This window comes from Ambystoma mexicanum, chromosome 4q, assembly GCF_040938575.1.
Source record: "Ambystoma mexicanum isolate Mex_15411 chromosome 4q, UKY_AmexF1_1, whole genome shotgun sequence".
NCBI lineage: Eukaryota > Metazoa > Chordata > Amphibia > Caudata > Ambystomatidae > Ambystoma > Ambystoma mexicanum.
In genome coordinates, this window is record NC_090928.1 from 564,141,638 (window position 1) to 564,159,187 (window position 17,550).

Consider the following 17,550-nt stretch of genomic DNA (forward strand, 5'->3'; position numbering starts at 1 on the left):
ATGAGTTTGTAACGGGTTAGGGTGTAGTAAACTTCAGATGTCCAACCTGTTTATTAATCCATTCCAACAGTTGTTCTGCTTCCACTTCACTTGTAGATTCTGTTCCTGCAGCCAACATTTTAGACCAGTACACAATTCACCCACTACACTCCAAAGACACAATTGACGATGAATTAGAAACATATCAAATACATCAAGCCAAAGGATCCCCAATGAGCATATGGGGAAAAATGTATAGAAGTACATCCTTGTCCTCTACACTTTCCTACAGGAAAAGGAGGAAGGTATGGTGAAAGGTCAACACAAATGAGTGCTTCAGAATGTCGCTCTTTAGGAATGTATTCTGAAGACCTTGGATTAAGACAAAATGTTCAATACATTTTCCACCTCCTCTTCGAAAGTGAACTAGCAACTCTATGTTATAGAGTTGCACACAAATTAAAAACAAGCTCTAATTTTTTAAACATATCCGCTACACTACTGATTAAAAAAATAAAAGACAAAGATGAAGTTTTGCCGTCAGGTATCACTAATCTCTAGGCAAGCATGAGTGGTACAAAAGAATACTGGTTCCAACATCAAGCTGATATATGTTGTATGCTGAGGAACCTAGGCCCACCCACATGGTTTGTTACTTTAAGTTGTGCAGAGTACGCATGGGATGACTTGCACAACTTCTTACGCACTGCGAATAAAAATGAATATGGAATAGATTTAAAAAACCAGGAAAACCCTGTTCTCTTAACATTGTCAATGTATCAAGGTACTTTCACTATTGCTTCATTGCCGTGCTGCATTTTATCTTCAATTATAATACCCCTCCGCTCGGAGAAGTGCTTTTGGAGAAAAGAATATCCATCTAGAGGAGCACCACACATCCACATGCTTTTGTGGATAAAAGATGCTCCAAAATGTGTCCATGATAGTAGTGCCACTGTTTTAGTTTATTGAACAATACACTACCTGTGACATCCCTTCAGAATACACAGATAGTGACCTATGCACACAAGAGTAACGCTTCCAAAAACATAAATGTGGCAAATACTAACGATGTAGATATAAAAACAAAGGGAAATACTATACCAAATGTCACTTTGGCTTCCCTAGACCAGTTTGCAAAAAAGGACAAGTAAATAGGTTGATGTCTTCTGTTAGATACAGCATAAAAGGCAAATCCCCTAAAAATACATACAACATTAAAAGGGATGAAGCCTCCAAGTATATCACTACTTACAGTGCAATCATTGCCCTCTTGTGGAATGCAAAAATAGCTATACAATGCATTGCAGACACTGCAGTTGCAAGATATGTCACAGCATATTTCACCAAAGCTGAGAAAACGAAGCTAATCCTTTGGGATTACATATCATCTGACAAAAAACTATGACAGAGATTGAACAGCTTTGATATAAAATGCTCTCCCATAGAGAATATAGGTACTACAAAGCTGCAGACTATTTAACAGTACATCCTTATATGGCAAATTTGAACACATTGTCTGACTGAACCTTGGACCAGCTTCATCCCGAAAAAGAGTACTAAAAACCTACCAAGACATAGAAAACATAGCCACAAATGAACCAACAGCCAGGACATTTTCAAAAACAAATTAATTGACACATATTACCCACATAGAAGTACTGCTTTGGAAAACATATTCCTGTAGGACATTGTCCAAACTACACCTACAAAAACAATGTCACACCAAATGAGACAACAGGCAAATATTAACTCTAAACTTTTGAAGGAAGCCTAGTAAAAATCATCAAACCCAGTTCACTTAATCATATAAAGTTGTCATTTTAATCTCCACAACATAGAGTACTATATTACATGGCCATACTCCAACTTTTTAAATCTTGGAGAAAAGAAGAAGCATATTATGTCACTATGACTCATTTGAAGCTGCAAATGAAAGCAATATTACAAATGTCAATTTCAAACAATACAAACAAATGTTGGACAATAAACGCCAACAAGAGGAAGAAATCGAAGCTCAACTAAACAAAGACACTACTGAGGGCAGACAACCTTCCCTAAAAGTGAGCCAAGAACCACTTCGAGAACCACTCATTCAAAATGAAGCAGAAACAGCCATGACTGAGGTAGAAAATACCATGAATCAATATAAACAATCTGAAGAAGACTTGTCAGTGCTGGAATCACAGTTAAATGATGAACAACTCTACATTCATCTAGAAGTCACTCATGACATTGAACATGCTTGTAAACAAGAACGAAAACCTGGAGCTGTAAAAATATAAACCTCTGCTCCTGTATTTAAGTGGTGAATCTGGTTCTGGTAAAACATTCTTAATTGAAATAATCAGCACATTTCTACAAAACTTAACAAACTTAACAAACAACAACCTTTCAGCTGTAGTAACAGCCCCCACATGTTTAGCTGCCTACAACATAGGAGCTGTAACTTTAGACCGCCTACTACTCCTCCCCATAGAACACCAAAACAAATTAGAATACTACACGCTATCAGCAGAAGCTGCTACTGAAGTAAACAGAATTCTAAAACAAATGAAAGTGCACCTGACAGTAAGCATGATTTCCAAAATCATTATTACTTTAATTCATCTCAGAATGCAAGAAGTCCTTAAAACCAACTACAAATAACTGTTTGGAGGAAACATATTATTGTTTTTTGAGACATCCTACAGTTAACACCAGTGAAAGGTCAACCTATTTTCAAAACATTAGGACACAAACAATACCGTAGTACCCTCTGCAGCATTGGAAATGTAAATCTCTTGCAACATTTTCACTACAGAGAACTAACTGAAAACATGTGTCAGTCTGCAGACCTCACATATGCTAACATTTTAAAAAGCATTCAAACTGGTCTACTTACTACAGATGCAAAATCCATCTTAAATAGTAGACTATTCCATGAGCTATTTGGGGGAAACACATCCACTCTTGATGTCATGGCACAATTAACTGAACAAAATCTTACATTTTTGTCATTAATGCCAACCCTTGCAAGCTGTAGGCAATTCAATAAAACAATATTGAAAAAAGAAATGCAACCCATACTGCATATCAGTTCCAGAGAAAAACTAGAAAAGCACAGCATGATACTTCCTATGTGCCAACAAGCATCAGCACAACTAAATAGCTTAGAAAAATGTATCTCCAACACAGCCATATTGGAGAAAATATTGACCTTGTGTCTAAACTGCAGAGCAATTCTAAATCGTAACCTTGACATAGAACAAGTTTTAGTCAATGGAGGAATTGCTACAGTTGTTGGTTACCAAACATATCGACATGATAAAACAACATTCATTTTGTCAACATCCACTATGACAAACTTGCGGAAGTTAAAATAATTGTCCAAGCAATAGCATGTTTCCTTCTTTTCAAAGACATGTATGTACACAAAGAGCAATTTACACTATCTCTTAAATATGCTGTCAATATTCACAAATCACAAAGTCTAACCCTAGATCAAGCATTCATTGACATTGGCAGCACAGTCCTTAAAGAAGGTATGAGTTATGTAGTACTTTCATATCTGCATACACTCGATGGCCTATTCGTAGTTAACTCTGATGCAACCAAAGTCAATGCTGACATTCCTTGCATCCAAGAATGCAACAGGCTACATGCACTAGACTCCCCCATCTAGATATGTACCTCTTACCTCAAAAACAAAACCTTTAGAAAGGCGTGTAATACAAACAGAATCTATAGCCGATATCCCATCAATAACGCAAAAACCAACAACAAACTCCTTCTGCATCAAACAATATGACCCCAAAACTGTCTACTACAAAGTCAACTGTGCATCCATCATAAAAGAATGACACAAATGTCTCTTCTCCAGAAAGATCTGGAGGCCCATCAAGCGATCCACAAACAAACAGTACCATGTACTGTGCCTTGTAACTTGTACTAAGCACCCTTTTACTCCCGGGTCTGGAGCGCTATAGAAATAAAATAAACAAACAAAACAAACAAACAAACAAACTCTGTGGCCCATTTAAATTCAACAACACAACTGGAGTAAATGGTTATGCTAATGTGACAATGAATCTTCTCTTTCAATTGTCTCCAATTGTTCACAACATTTATTTAAATGTCTCCGACCAGTTATGTTTGCAAATGCTCGTCCTTCACAGAAATGCACAAATAATCCTGACAACACTTACAGTGTCTCAGGTACAAGGCAATAATTGGACTACTGTGCAGGAATGTTAACATTTACCATAAACATACAGGAAGAGCCACAAGAATTCCAAATGTACTTACGTCAAGTACTAGAAACCAAAAACATCCCTATACATGAGATTTTCCAGATTTCATACACGTGGAAACATACATGCACTCTCTGCAACCATGTTTCACAAGACCACATCTCTAATAAACGATTTGTATAAGTATCCATACCATTTCACCAGCTTCTGCAGATTGAAAATTGTGGCATATTATGCCCTTTTTGCAATTCAGACAATCGTTCAACCATATACATAAATTCACATAGCCAATATGTCATACTAATGCTTCTAAGGTACAATGCATTTGGTACCAAAAATAACTGTAAGCTTACAAACTTCGCACACAGCCAAGTATTTCTTGGAAAGAAAACCTTCACAACAGTAGGTATAGTATAGCACACTACTGCCACAACCACTTCAGGGCACTACACTGCATATGTCAAAAAAGTAGTGGCTGGTTTGAATGTAACAATACCTCTGTTACTCCAAAACATAAGTTACCAGCAAATTAAATAAATGCCTACTTAATATTCCTTCAACCTAAATGCACTCACTAAACTATAACAAAATTAACAAATAGAATACACATCTAACTACATCCATAATACAACAGTAGTACTTTTGAAAGTCAATCTAGTTAGAATACACCAACAGGTATCTAACTACTTGAAAAACACACTTCATTGCAAAATACTTAAAATATGCAATCTCAATTCTTATATGACAAACCATCTTTTAACCTCTAAGTGGTTAGAATAGGCCAACAGGTACTTGAAGCATTTCCTTAATCACAACATACTTCAAACAAACATTCTACCACCTTTAGATTCAAGCAACTGTAATCGTGTTTTTTTTTAATCCAGTACAGATTATTTTCCCAATGACCCCATGATTATTTAATCTCAAAACAACAGCAGTGTGTCATATACTAATGTTGTACCAAACATAGTACTTAGAATGTCCTGGTTATGAGGGTCTAACAAAGAAAATGTATATATAAAATTGCATACACCTACAGCTTTAGAACTATCTGCTCAACCAATTGTACTGTTTTTTTTATTTTACTGTATTTTTTTTCACAGAAAATAAACCAGATGTTCCAGCTTCATAACACTATAAAACGAAGTAACCGCAGCAATTATAATCAAATACATATTCTATGAGTACTATCCTCAATTGTACTACAATCATAAGTACCATATACAGTTCAATTACCTCATTTCTCCATATTAAAAAACACTTTATACTCCCATTACATTACCTACAATTATTATACACATATTGGTACTGTGGTGATTCTGGCTATATTCGTAGTATTAACTATAATTATTATACACATATTACTACAGTGGTGGCTGTGCCCAGTGCACATATTCTTTGGGCCATTGCCTATAGCCATGCCCACCAGAATCTGGCCACTGGCCTCAACCACAACGATACAAATAACTATATAACAAGTATGTACCATACACAGTAAACTAATAAAACTCACTCTGACCCCCTGCAATCAAAATGACATCCACCGACACTGAAATTGACTGCGGACACGGCAGCATTTCCAAACCCTTTTTCACCTATAAAACAGCTCCAAACTACTTTCAGTCCTCCTCCCTACCATTTATATGTCCTCTTCAAGCCATCAAATAACCCAAAATGTATTTTCCAAGCTGTCCGATCATGGCGCTGTCTATGGACTACCGCAGTGTCCGAGGACACCTACAACACTGGCCAGCCTTTTTCAACCTACAACAATAGCCCCATATCATTTTTTTTACCTAGTTTTTGGTCATTTTAAAATAAACTACTGGACGATTGTACACCAAATTTACAAAAGCAGGCTTCTGGGACCATGCCATGGTCTATGGGAAAAACCACACATTTGGGACTCCCTATACCCTTTCCTCCCCTTGACAAAACCTCACCAAACTTCACACAATCAATCTGATGTGGCGATATACCTTTTTTGCAAAGTTGTGTGAGGATTCGTCCATGGGGGATGAAGTTATAAGCCGCCCAACAAGTGCTCTTCCTAAGGGTGAACAACTTAACCATAACTACCCGGCCGCTACCACAGGCCCTGTAATATAGATATATCGTACCTGGCCTGCATTAGTTATAACTCCTCCCCCGGGTAAATCCTCCAGACAAATAAGGGGGTGATAACATGTCTGCGGACATTGGATGCGGTCGCTGTTTGGTTGGTGAAAAACTTGAGGTGCGTCTAAACATTTGAAACAGCTACCATGTTGGATTTGTGGACAGTGCATTGAGGAACAAGTCTGGCAAACATATTTTGGGTTATTTGGTGGCCGAAAGGGGTCTGGAAAGGGAGCAGGAGTGGAATGAAGATGATATGGGGCTGTTTTCATGGGTGGAAAAATGCATCCAGGTGCTACGCTGTCCGCAGTCAATTCTGATGTCTATGGACATCATTTCAATGACAGGGGGTTAAGGGTGAGTTTTGTTATGTACTTGCTATATGGTTATATTGTAGTGTTTGAGACCAGTGGCCACATTCTTGGGGGTTATGCCGTAGGCCATAGCCCCATGAATCTGGCTACTGGCCACAACCATTATAGTGATATGTGTATGAAAGTGCTCCTAAAAAGAAATATTTCTAAATGCAAAGCATTGTAAATATTTGCTACTTGATGTGAGGAGGTGCTAAATGCTGCAATGCATGGCAATTTCTAGAGTGGTTAAAAACGAGAATATGCTTATTGAGAAGCTTATGGAAGAGTAAGTACTAGGAACCCTGTATATTACATGGCCTGCGGTAGCGGGCATGTAGTTTTGATTAAGTTGCTCAACTCATAGTAAGAACACTTTTTTGTGTGTGGCTTATAACTTCGATCCCTCTAGACAAATTCTTACCAAACTTAGCAAAGAAGGTATATGGCCAGCTCTGAATTTGTTTGGTAATTTTGGTAAGGTTTCGTCAAGGGGTGGCAAAGGTAAAGGGGGTCCCAAAAATGTGTTTTCTTCCATAAAATTCTGGACATCTTTTGTCACCAGATTTGCTACAGGAGTGGTGGCGTGGACCCAAAAGCATGCTTTTGTAAATTTGGTGAAAATCCATCCAGTATTTTTTTTTTAAAAACAGGCAAAATGTAGGTGCCACAAAATGTATGATATCTGGCTCTCCTCTGCGGACCCATTTCCCTGTTTGCTCCATGAACAGGACTATGATTGCCCTAGAGGATCCTGTGATGTCTGCAGACACCCAATATGCCCGCTGATTGGCTGGACGGAAGCGTGATGTGCGTCACATTTTTCCGATATGCCCACCATGTTGTATCTGTGGATATTCATGGATAGCGCCACAGCGAACAGGGCTGGACATTTTTTTGGGGGGCATCTGGTGTTGGGAAGAGGGGCTGGAAATGGTGGGGGAGTGAAATATGGTGCATATGATGCATTTGTTAGGTGGAAGAAGACTGTGTTGTGTCCAGTGCAGTCCACACACACCTTGGTAGTCTGTGAGTAGGTCCTCAGGTGAGCAGCTTATCTGGTGACTGCAGGCAGGCTTGATTAGGGAAGGGGAGTGGAATGTAGATGATATGAGGATGCTTGTATAGGATATATTATGCTGTGGTGCATGTGGCAAGCCCCTAGACTTGCACCCAAGAGTCTGCCCATTGGTTGCAAGTACTGCAACAGTATGTGTACAGACGTGGACAGGGCCTGAGGCAGCTGGGTGTGGCCAATGGGCAGATTCTTGGGTGCATGGATGTATTATGCTGTGGTGATTGTGGCCAGCTACTAAACCATTGGTTACATGTCCGGGGTCCATGCACCCAAGAGACTGTCCATTGGCAGCAAGTACTGTAATAGTAGGTGCGAGTAATGTAATAGTATGTGAACTGAAGTGGACAGGGTGTGTGGCAGCTAGCTTATTGTACTGCCCTTAGGGTTGTGGCCACTGGGAAGATTCTTGGGTGCATGGCTGTATTATGCTGTGGTGATTGTGGCCATCTAATAGACTCCATGCACCCAAGAGTCTGCCCACTGGCTGGAAGTACTGCAATAGTTTGTATACAGAAGTGGAAACAACATGTGGTAGCTGGCTTATTAGACTGCCCTGAGATTCTTGGGTGTATGAGAGTCTGTGAACGGGGTGCAAGTAGTGTAATAGTATGTGAACTGAAGTGGACAGGGCCTCAATCATCTGTCTTATATGTGTAAATTGTGGCCAGTGGTCAAATTGTTGGGTGCATGGCTGTATTATGCTGCAGTGGTTGTGGCGAGGCCCTAGACTCTTGGGTGCATGGCCAGAGGCTGTAGGCCATACACCTAAGAGTCTAAGGCCTGGCCACAACCACCACAGCATAATACGGCCATGCACCCAAAAATGTGACACTGGCATATTGATTGCAAAAACATGTGTATAGAAATGCAATTTGCTGATTACAAAGAAGCATGACATCAATAAGCGTATACTCACTGTATATATTGTTGAGGCACTGTATACCTTTTTGGAACTCAGTGATAGAATACCATTGAAGCGGCAATAGCACATTTGAATATTGTGGCCCTGTGGGCACATATTTTCTTTGTTGCATGTGGAAATACAGGAGAAATCTTTCATTGTATGTGATAAAAAAAGAAAACATAACATGTTAGGGAAGGTATTTCATAATGTCATAATGTACTCTATATAAGACATTTATGTACTTTGTGGAACCTCATAATTAGTGCCATTACAAGTACTATTCTTCAAACGAGTGTACTGTGCAATGTGCTCAGTTCCTGTGTTTGTTTGCATAATCATTGGTTCTGTGGGAGAAAAAAAAATCCATGCAGGATTTAAAAAAAAACTTCTACATTCATTTGATGTTATGTGGTGCACTGTTTCATTGGTGTGTGCAATACTTACAGGAATGTTGATGGTGCATATCTATTTAATAATAAGTAATATTATTAATAGTAATAAGCACTGTCGCAGTAGGAGGTATTGAAATGGTGTATGTGTTTTGCTTTTTGGAAGTGGTGGTGCTATGGTTGCAGTTAGAGACCAGTTGGCATATTCTAACTGTTTATCTGTTTCCTATTTTTAACAGTATTTGTTTATGCTGTTTGATTGCTGTTGGTGTTTTCTAATAACTGTACTTTTGCAAACTAATATTGCAGTATTGTGGGGCAGTTAGATACCTGTTGGCGTATTGCAACTGTTGGTAGCTTGAAAGTTGTTGAGGGTATATTTTGTAGCACTTTGATTGTTGAAGGTCGATTTTAGCAGTTTGAATGCTGGAAGTAACACTGTAGTACTATGGATGTACTATGATACTAGTTGGTGTATTCAGGTTGTTTATACTTAATAAGTCTTAAAGGGTTTCCTCAGAAGAACTTTCATTTTTGCTGGTGGATTTAAAATTGTGTAGTAATGGGAATTAATATTGTAGTATTATGGTTACAGGGTATGTCTTCAAGCACCTTCATTCTTGTTGGTGGATTTCCATTTTCCACTATTGCCAAGTGCCATTGCAGTTTTATTGGTGTAGTTACATGCAGTTGTGTATTTATTGCAGTGGTATGGGCATAGTTAGACAGCTGTTGCCTTATTCTAACAGTTGGTCATTTTATAGGTCATTGAGGACAGTTTCTAGATTCCCATACTTTTCTTTTTAAGTACTATGGGTGAAACAATATCAGTGTGTGTTTTCCACAGTTGTTGTTTCTGTGACCATAATAATTGGGTCCTTTGGGAAAAAAACTGTGTAGCAGCGCAACTGATGAAGATGAACTCATGGCCCAGTTGGTGTTTGCTAAATTGTTCCAGTTTCATAGGGTAGAAGATTTATTTTTTTTTCGTTTGCAGTTACATATCTGTGTGTGAGTATTGGGCAGTAGGCTATGCTACCTTTGTAGATCAGTGAGTACATTTTGGTTTCAAGAATATTAAGTAGGCATTTGCAAGATTTGCTGGTAATCTCTGCTTCACAGTAATGAAAGTATCATTGCATTCACACCACCCACATTTCTTTTTAATGTATGCAGTATAGTGACCTGCAGTGGTTGTGGCACCCACGTGGTAGATTATGCCTACTGTTGTGAAGGTTTTCATTCCAAGTGATATTTGCCCATGTGTGAAACTAGTAAACTTTTGGTGGAACGATTGTCTCAATTGCAAGTAGTACATAATATGCCATGATTTGCATTTTGTACCAGCTGTTCAAATGGATTCACAGTTAGTTATAGATACATGCACAAAGCGCTCGTTAGGGACGTGTTCCTGTGCCACGTGAATGCAGAGACTGCATGTTTGTTTCCACATGTATGAAATCTTGAAGGTATGTTTTTGCTTTCCAGTACATGCAGTAAGCACATTAGAAATGTTTGCGGATCTTCTTGTGTGTTTCTAGTGAATCTTACCATTCCTGCACAGTATTCTAATTCCTGCCTTATTCCTGAGGCACTGTACGTGTTGTCAGGATTCTTTGTTGCATATGTATAAAGGAGTAGCATTTGCTAACATAACTGGCCTGTGCTGTTTAAGTAAATGTTTTCAACAATTGGTGGCAATTGGAATAGAACAATGATGGCTACATTTGCATAGCAATTTAGACCAGTTGTGCTGGAAAATCTGAATGGACCAGGCAGTTCTGTGTCTGATTCATTTGATGGAAATCCACTTGATTTCTTTGAAGAGGTACCTCTCTTTATTTGTGCAGTTGTGTATGCTTTTTCAGTACATCATTCTGTGGTTGTGGTAAATGATGGAGTTGCAGCTGCTTTCAATTTCTTTGGTGGTACTGTTGGGATATCACTTATAAGTTGTGTTTGCACTAGTTATCTTTTACCTAGTTTTCCTTTTTGAGGAACAGGGTACATTTTGAGATGGGGTGGGTAGAGTGCACGTAGTCTGTTGTACAAGTAATGTCAGCCTTGACTTTGTTTGCATCAGAATTGACTAGAAATAGTCCTTCTAGTGTACGTAAGCTTGACAGTGCAGCATAACTCATGCCTTCTTTAAAGACTGGGCTGCCAATGTCAATCAATGCTTGATCTAGTGTTAGACCTTGTGATTTATGAATACTGACTGCATATTCAAAAGATAGAGAAAACTGTTCTCTGCGTACATACATGTCTTTGAAAAGACGGAAACGTGCTGTTGAGCATCCCATCCTCTTAACTTCTGAAAGTTTGTCAAAGTGGATGTTGACAAACTGAATGCTGTTGTCACGTGGGTATGTCTGGAAACCAACAACTATACCAAAGTCCTCCATTAACTAAACCTTTCTCCATGTCAAGGTTATGCTTTAGAATTACTCTCCAGTTTAAACACAATGTTAATTTTTTTTCCAAATTAGCTGTGTTGGAGATGGAGTTTTCTAAGATATTTAGTCATGCAGTGGCTTGTTGACACATAGGCACTGTCATACCGTGCACGTCCAGATTGACTGTGGAATAAATTTGCACTATTGGTTGCATTTCTTTTTTCAACATTGTTTCATTGAATTGTACACAGCTTGCTAGCGTTGGCATTAAGGACATACAATTTACATTTTTGTGTGCTAATTGTTCGATGACATCAGTAGCAGATGTGTTATGCTCATGTATCTCATGGATGAGTCTGCTATTTTCCTTAGAAAGCACACCAATCTGAATGCTTTTCAAAATGTTAGCATAGGTGAGGTCTGCTGTTTTCAGTTAGTTCTCTGTACTGGAAATGTTGCCATAGATTTACATTTCCTAAGATGCCAAGTATGTCCTAAGGTTTTAAAAATAGGTTCACCTTTCACTAGTGTTAATTGAAGATCTCTGAAAACAATAATTTGTTTTCCTCCAAAGAGTTCTTTGTAGTCTGTTTTAAGGACCGCTTGCAATCTGAGATACATCGGAGCCTACATTAGGTTGGAGAGCATGCTCCCCTCATCTATTAGGAACATATTAATTTGTTTCAAAATTCTGCATAGCTCCATGGCAGCTTCTGCTGAAAGTCTGTATTAGTCTAATTTGTTTTGGTGTTCTACTGGAAGGATTAGCAATCAATGTAAAGTAACACCACCTATGTTGTAGGCAGCTAAACCTGTGGAGGCAGTTACAACAGCTGAAAGCCTGGAGGAACTTGCTGATGATTTTTATTAAGAATGTTTTGACTGAACCAGCTTCAACATTTATATTACAGCAGTGCAGGTTTATAGTTTTGACAGGTTCAAGTTTAGTTTTGTGCTGCACACCATATTCAATTTATTTAGATACTTCTAAATACTTCTTTATGCTGTCCATCATTCAGTTGTGATTTCAGTAGAACAACTTTTTCTTCAGATTCCTCATACTGACAAATGTTGTTATATACTTCAGTCATGGCTAATTCTGCCTCATTTACTATGAGTGGCTCTCTAAGCAGTTCTTGGCTTCCTTTTAGAGAAGGTTGACTGCTCTCAGGAGTGTCTACATTTAGTTGTGCTTGAAGTTCTTCTTCTTGTTGCCGTTCATTGTCCAACATGTTTTTGTACTGTTTGAAGTTTATATCTGTTATAGTGCTTTCACTCGCATTTGTGATGTCATCTTTGATGTCCTGGGTGTTAGTCTTAGTAGTGCACGGTGGTGGCGCAAGCTATGGTTGCTTAGCTTACCATAACTGGCGAATTTCAAGGGTTTTTCGGTTTTACTTGGAACCATAACGTCCCTTTAACCAAGTTTTTTCACTGAATTTCATAAGTTTTTAGTAGCGCAACTTAACCATAACGTCCCTTTAACAAAGTTTTTTTCACTGAATTTCATAGGTTTTTAGTAGCGCAACTTAACCATAACGTCCCTTTAACAAAGTTTTTTCACTGAATTTCATAGTTTTTTAGTAGCAAAACTTAACAATAAAGACTTTGACTTTATATACATGTCATATGGAACTGACTAGATCTCTTCTTATGAACGTGATGTCCGCAAACTTATTTAATGTTCGCTGACATGTTCGGAGAACAGTACCACTACCTAAAAACTGTGTGGGGGTGGTGGGGTATGTTTGATTGTTATATCATAATATAGGAACATTTAACAAATTCAAAAAGCAGCACACAAACACATTATATATAGTAATACATAAGAAATGTAACCCATATATGTAACACACTAACCATTCATTTAAATACAATATGTTCTGAAATGGAATATACCACAAGAACATACATTGGCTTCCAACATAATTACCTCACAGATACAACAGAACTGAGAACAAGACCAGACCCACTGAATACATAGGACTTATCTTACCAGAAATAGTAAGTGTACTTCATGTTACTCATATATTTATAAACTTTCTGTATTAGATTAAAAAATATATTATCTTTTCTTTTTTTTTCTCACAGAAATGTCTAGTACTCTGGAATGGCTAGAGGACAATTTCCCACATGAAGAAATGTCACAAGATAGTGAAACTAATGGTAAACACTTTATAATATAAACCATTTAAATATTATAATTTTGTATACATTTAACATATATATATTTTTTTGTACAGTGCATAACAAAATAGAAACTACCTCTGAAGAAGCTGTTGTGGAAAACACGCTTGACAACATAAAAGAAAAAATTGATTTATTGTTGACCAATTTTAATAATTTGAAAACTTTTATTGAAGATCATTTTAAAACAAAAACGTCATACCATTGCCCCACATGTACTTGTCCCTCCTCACCATATCCCAGTCAATTATCCCCAAACCCTCTCCATAATCCAAAACGTTTTGATGAGATTTCCATCCCTTCTTCAACTAATAACAATCATGTTGAAACCCCAAATTCTCCTGTTTTTGTTTCTGTTTCTGCCTCACCTTCTCTGTCATAAATTATTAATATATGTTAAATAAAGTTTAATTTTTATATTGTATTGTGAATAGTTTCCGTTTTTTTAAAAAAAACAATAAAAGTGTCCGTGGACAGTGCGAGTGTTCTGAAATGTTCGTACATAAACGAAAATGGAGGTGTGCTGAAGAACACCACACCTGTTCGTACTGTTCGCTAGCAAGTTGAAACTGTTCTAAGAACACACGTGGTGTCCTGAAATGTTTGTAAAGAAACAAAAATTAAAGTGTTCTAAAGAACACTATATCTGTCCGTAATGTTCGCTATGAACTTAAAACTGTCCTAAGAACACAATTGCTCTCCTGAAATGTTCGTAAATAAACGAAAATGATGTGTCCTGAACAACAGTACAACTGTTCGTAGTGTTCGCTAGCAACATGAAACTGTACTAAGAACACACACGGTGTCCTGAATTGTTCGTAGACAAACAAAAATTAAAGTGTCGTAAAGAACACTATACCTGTCCGGTACTGTTCGCTAGCAAGTTCAAACTGTTCTAAGAACACTATTGGTGTCCTGAAATGTTCGTACGTAAACGAAAATGGAGGTGTCCTGAAGAACACTATACCTGTGCGTAGTGTTCGCTACCCAATTGAAACTGTTCTAAGAACACAATTGGTGTCATGAAATGTTCGTACATAAACTAAATTACACATGTCCTGAAGAACACTATATCTGTCCTTATTGTTCGCTACCAAGTTTAAACTGTTCTAAGGACACAGGCGGTGTCCTGAAATGTTCGTTTCATGTGTGACGCACTTTTAATTACTTCAGAACCCGAACAGTGTCTGTAGGACATCAATGTGCATGCGCTAACCAATCTCCGTGCACTTGGTGTCCTGCGGACAGGCGCTTCCTTCGCAGACTAGTTCGCAAACAGATCATATGACCGCGCCCACGCTCATCGTGTGTCCTGAAATGCGGACACTGTTCGTGTCCCCGAACAATTTAAAAGTACATTTTCAGTTAATCCATAATATTTTTCAATAAAGGCACAATTCCCACATAGCAATCTTGAGTTTCTATATACCTTTTGAAACTTTCGAATCCTTTTTTTGTGTTCGATCTGTCCGCGCACAGTGCACATGTCCACGGGCCGCGCACAAGCACCCCTATAAAAGACCACGCCCAAGAGCTTATTCCCATTGTGTTTCTGGCTATTCTTCAGAACACAGTGATTTTTGCTGCCTCCTGCAGTCTACACCATCACCGAGATGGCATCCTTGGCTGCTGAACTGCCACTTGGTGCTGTACCTGCTTCAGCACCACCACCACCCCCTCCACCACCACCACCTCCCCAAGGGCCTGAAGAGGGGAACAGGACTGAGGATGCGGAGGAGGAAGAAGAGGATGATGAGAATGAGGTAGAGGAAATCCCTACTACCCGCACTAGGCGTGAGACTTGGGTGTGGCGGTTATTTACCATTCATGGGAATGGTCCTAAGGCTCGTGCGAACCATGTTACCTGCAATGAGTGCAAAATGATACTCAGTCGCGGGAAGAACGGTAACTACAGCTTTGGGACCACTACTATGAAGCGACACCTGAGGTCATTTCACTCTGGGGCTATTGGCATGGTTGTACCTTGCGAAGAACGTAGCAGGTTGATTTCCTCTACTTCATCCTCTGTTTCTGATCCTGTCACCACAAGGACACCTCTGTGGGACAGCGTCTTTCTCAAGCTGCCTCACAGGCCATACAGAATGCTGATGACCCTTACCTTTCGAGGGTCACAGTTGTATGTATGTACTGTGACACAGTACTCTGCAGGGGGGAGCGACTTCAGAGTTCTTTTGAGACTATTGTTTCAGAGCACGAGAAGACCTGCTCACTACCCAAATAAAACACACTCTACATCTTCCTCTCTCAGCTCGCCCTTTCTTATCCCTGTGGTTGGTGTCCCCCCCTTTACCCTCCTTTACCCTCCTCTCCTAGTGTGTCGTGTCTGAAAAACCAAAAAAAATGCAAAATATCAAAAATAAAAAAAAAATAAGGCTCTTTTCAGAGCCGCCTTTCCCAGTGAAAAAATAGAAGTGAAAATAAACGAAGCAGGGCTATTTGTATTTTTTAGAAGTCCGCAGACAGTTCGCGAACATTAAAAAAATTAGGTTGCTACCCCATCACAAACATTGTAATTTTCTCTGGAAAGAAGTGGTGGCTCTGAAAAGAGCCTTTGGGTGGTGTTTGTAAGTCAAAAATTGTAAATGCTTAACATCTACTTCAAAATCGTTGTTGTAATTCCAAAAAAGGTCGCAATGCATTTTGTACATTTCTAAGAAAAATCTGATTGCCAGCATAAGTAAGATGGACTCGATTTCTGCGAAAAATGTATGTACTACAAAACATAATATTTTCATTGTGAAAAGAAGACATGCCAAAATCTCTTAGAAAGCCACAAACAGCCTTATTAACATTGCGCCTTGCTTTTTCCATTTGTGGACCAAATGAAGAAGAACGAAGCCACATTTGTCTCTGTGCAATCCGTGAAAATATCACTTGAGAATTAGGAAACATGTCCATAACCTTCCTAAGTCCTTCTTTCATAGCAAATTGCAAAACAATTCCAGTCACATGTCCTAAACTGTTCCCTCCACATTGAATTACAATTATGTCTGGATGTTGCTCTGTCTCCAAAGTAGCACAGAGAGGTAGCAAGTCCAACCACTTCATTCCATGCCAGTGTACTTCCACATGTGGGAATCCAAGATCTACAGCTATTCCACAGCTTTCTGCATGCACCTTCAACCAATGTATCCACAAATCTCCTAAAATCCAAACAATCTTTTTTCTGAAACACACAGCCATAGCTATCTTTTGTTCTCTCAGCAAAAAGAGTATCTGGAAAATCTCTCCTGGCACAACACACCCACCAAACTTTCCTGACCAATCCCTTTCAGTGCTTATTCTCATTTGCATGACTTCCGAACCCAAAAATCCCCGGATGTAACTCCTGATGTCCGCAATCTACCGCCATGTCCGCGGACATATCGTAACATGAACAGCCCTTCTACCATTTCCACTACACTCTCTCTGCCATTCCCTCATTGGATGTACCTCAAAAATCACATGACCATGCACCAATCACATTCAAGACCTCTACATCTAACTGCATCATCATAGATCAGCACTGCAAATGTACTCTGAATCTCTCTCAGTACAAGTGTCATATCATTGGCAAGCAGCATCTACCAGAAATACTGTACAAGTCTTCAAGATTTCTACTTGCAACTCCATGCATATCCATATGCATGAACACAAACTTCAGGTATGCATATTTTCTGTATAGTAGATGACATAGCTCTCAACCATTTTTGTTTTACAGGCGGGTGAAATCACCCAATTTTGTTTTTGGCGGGTGAGACGCCCATTGGAATGAATGGGCGTGCAGGAGGCTGCCCTTTACAAGGCGTGTGACACCTGCCAAAAGCGTGTGAGTTGAGAGCTATGAGATGAACACATTTTCAAACAGACTTTTACCTTGTAAAATCTGTAAAATGAATTTACTGCACTTTTTT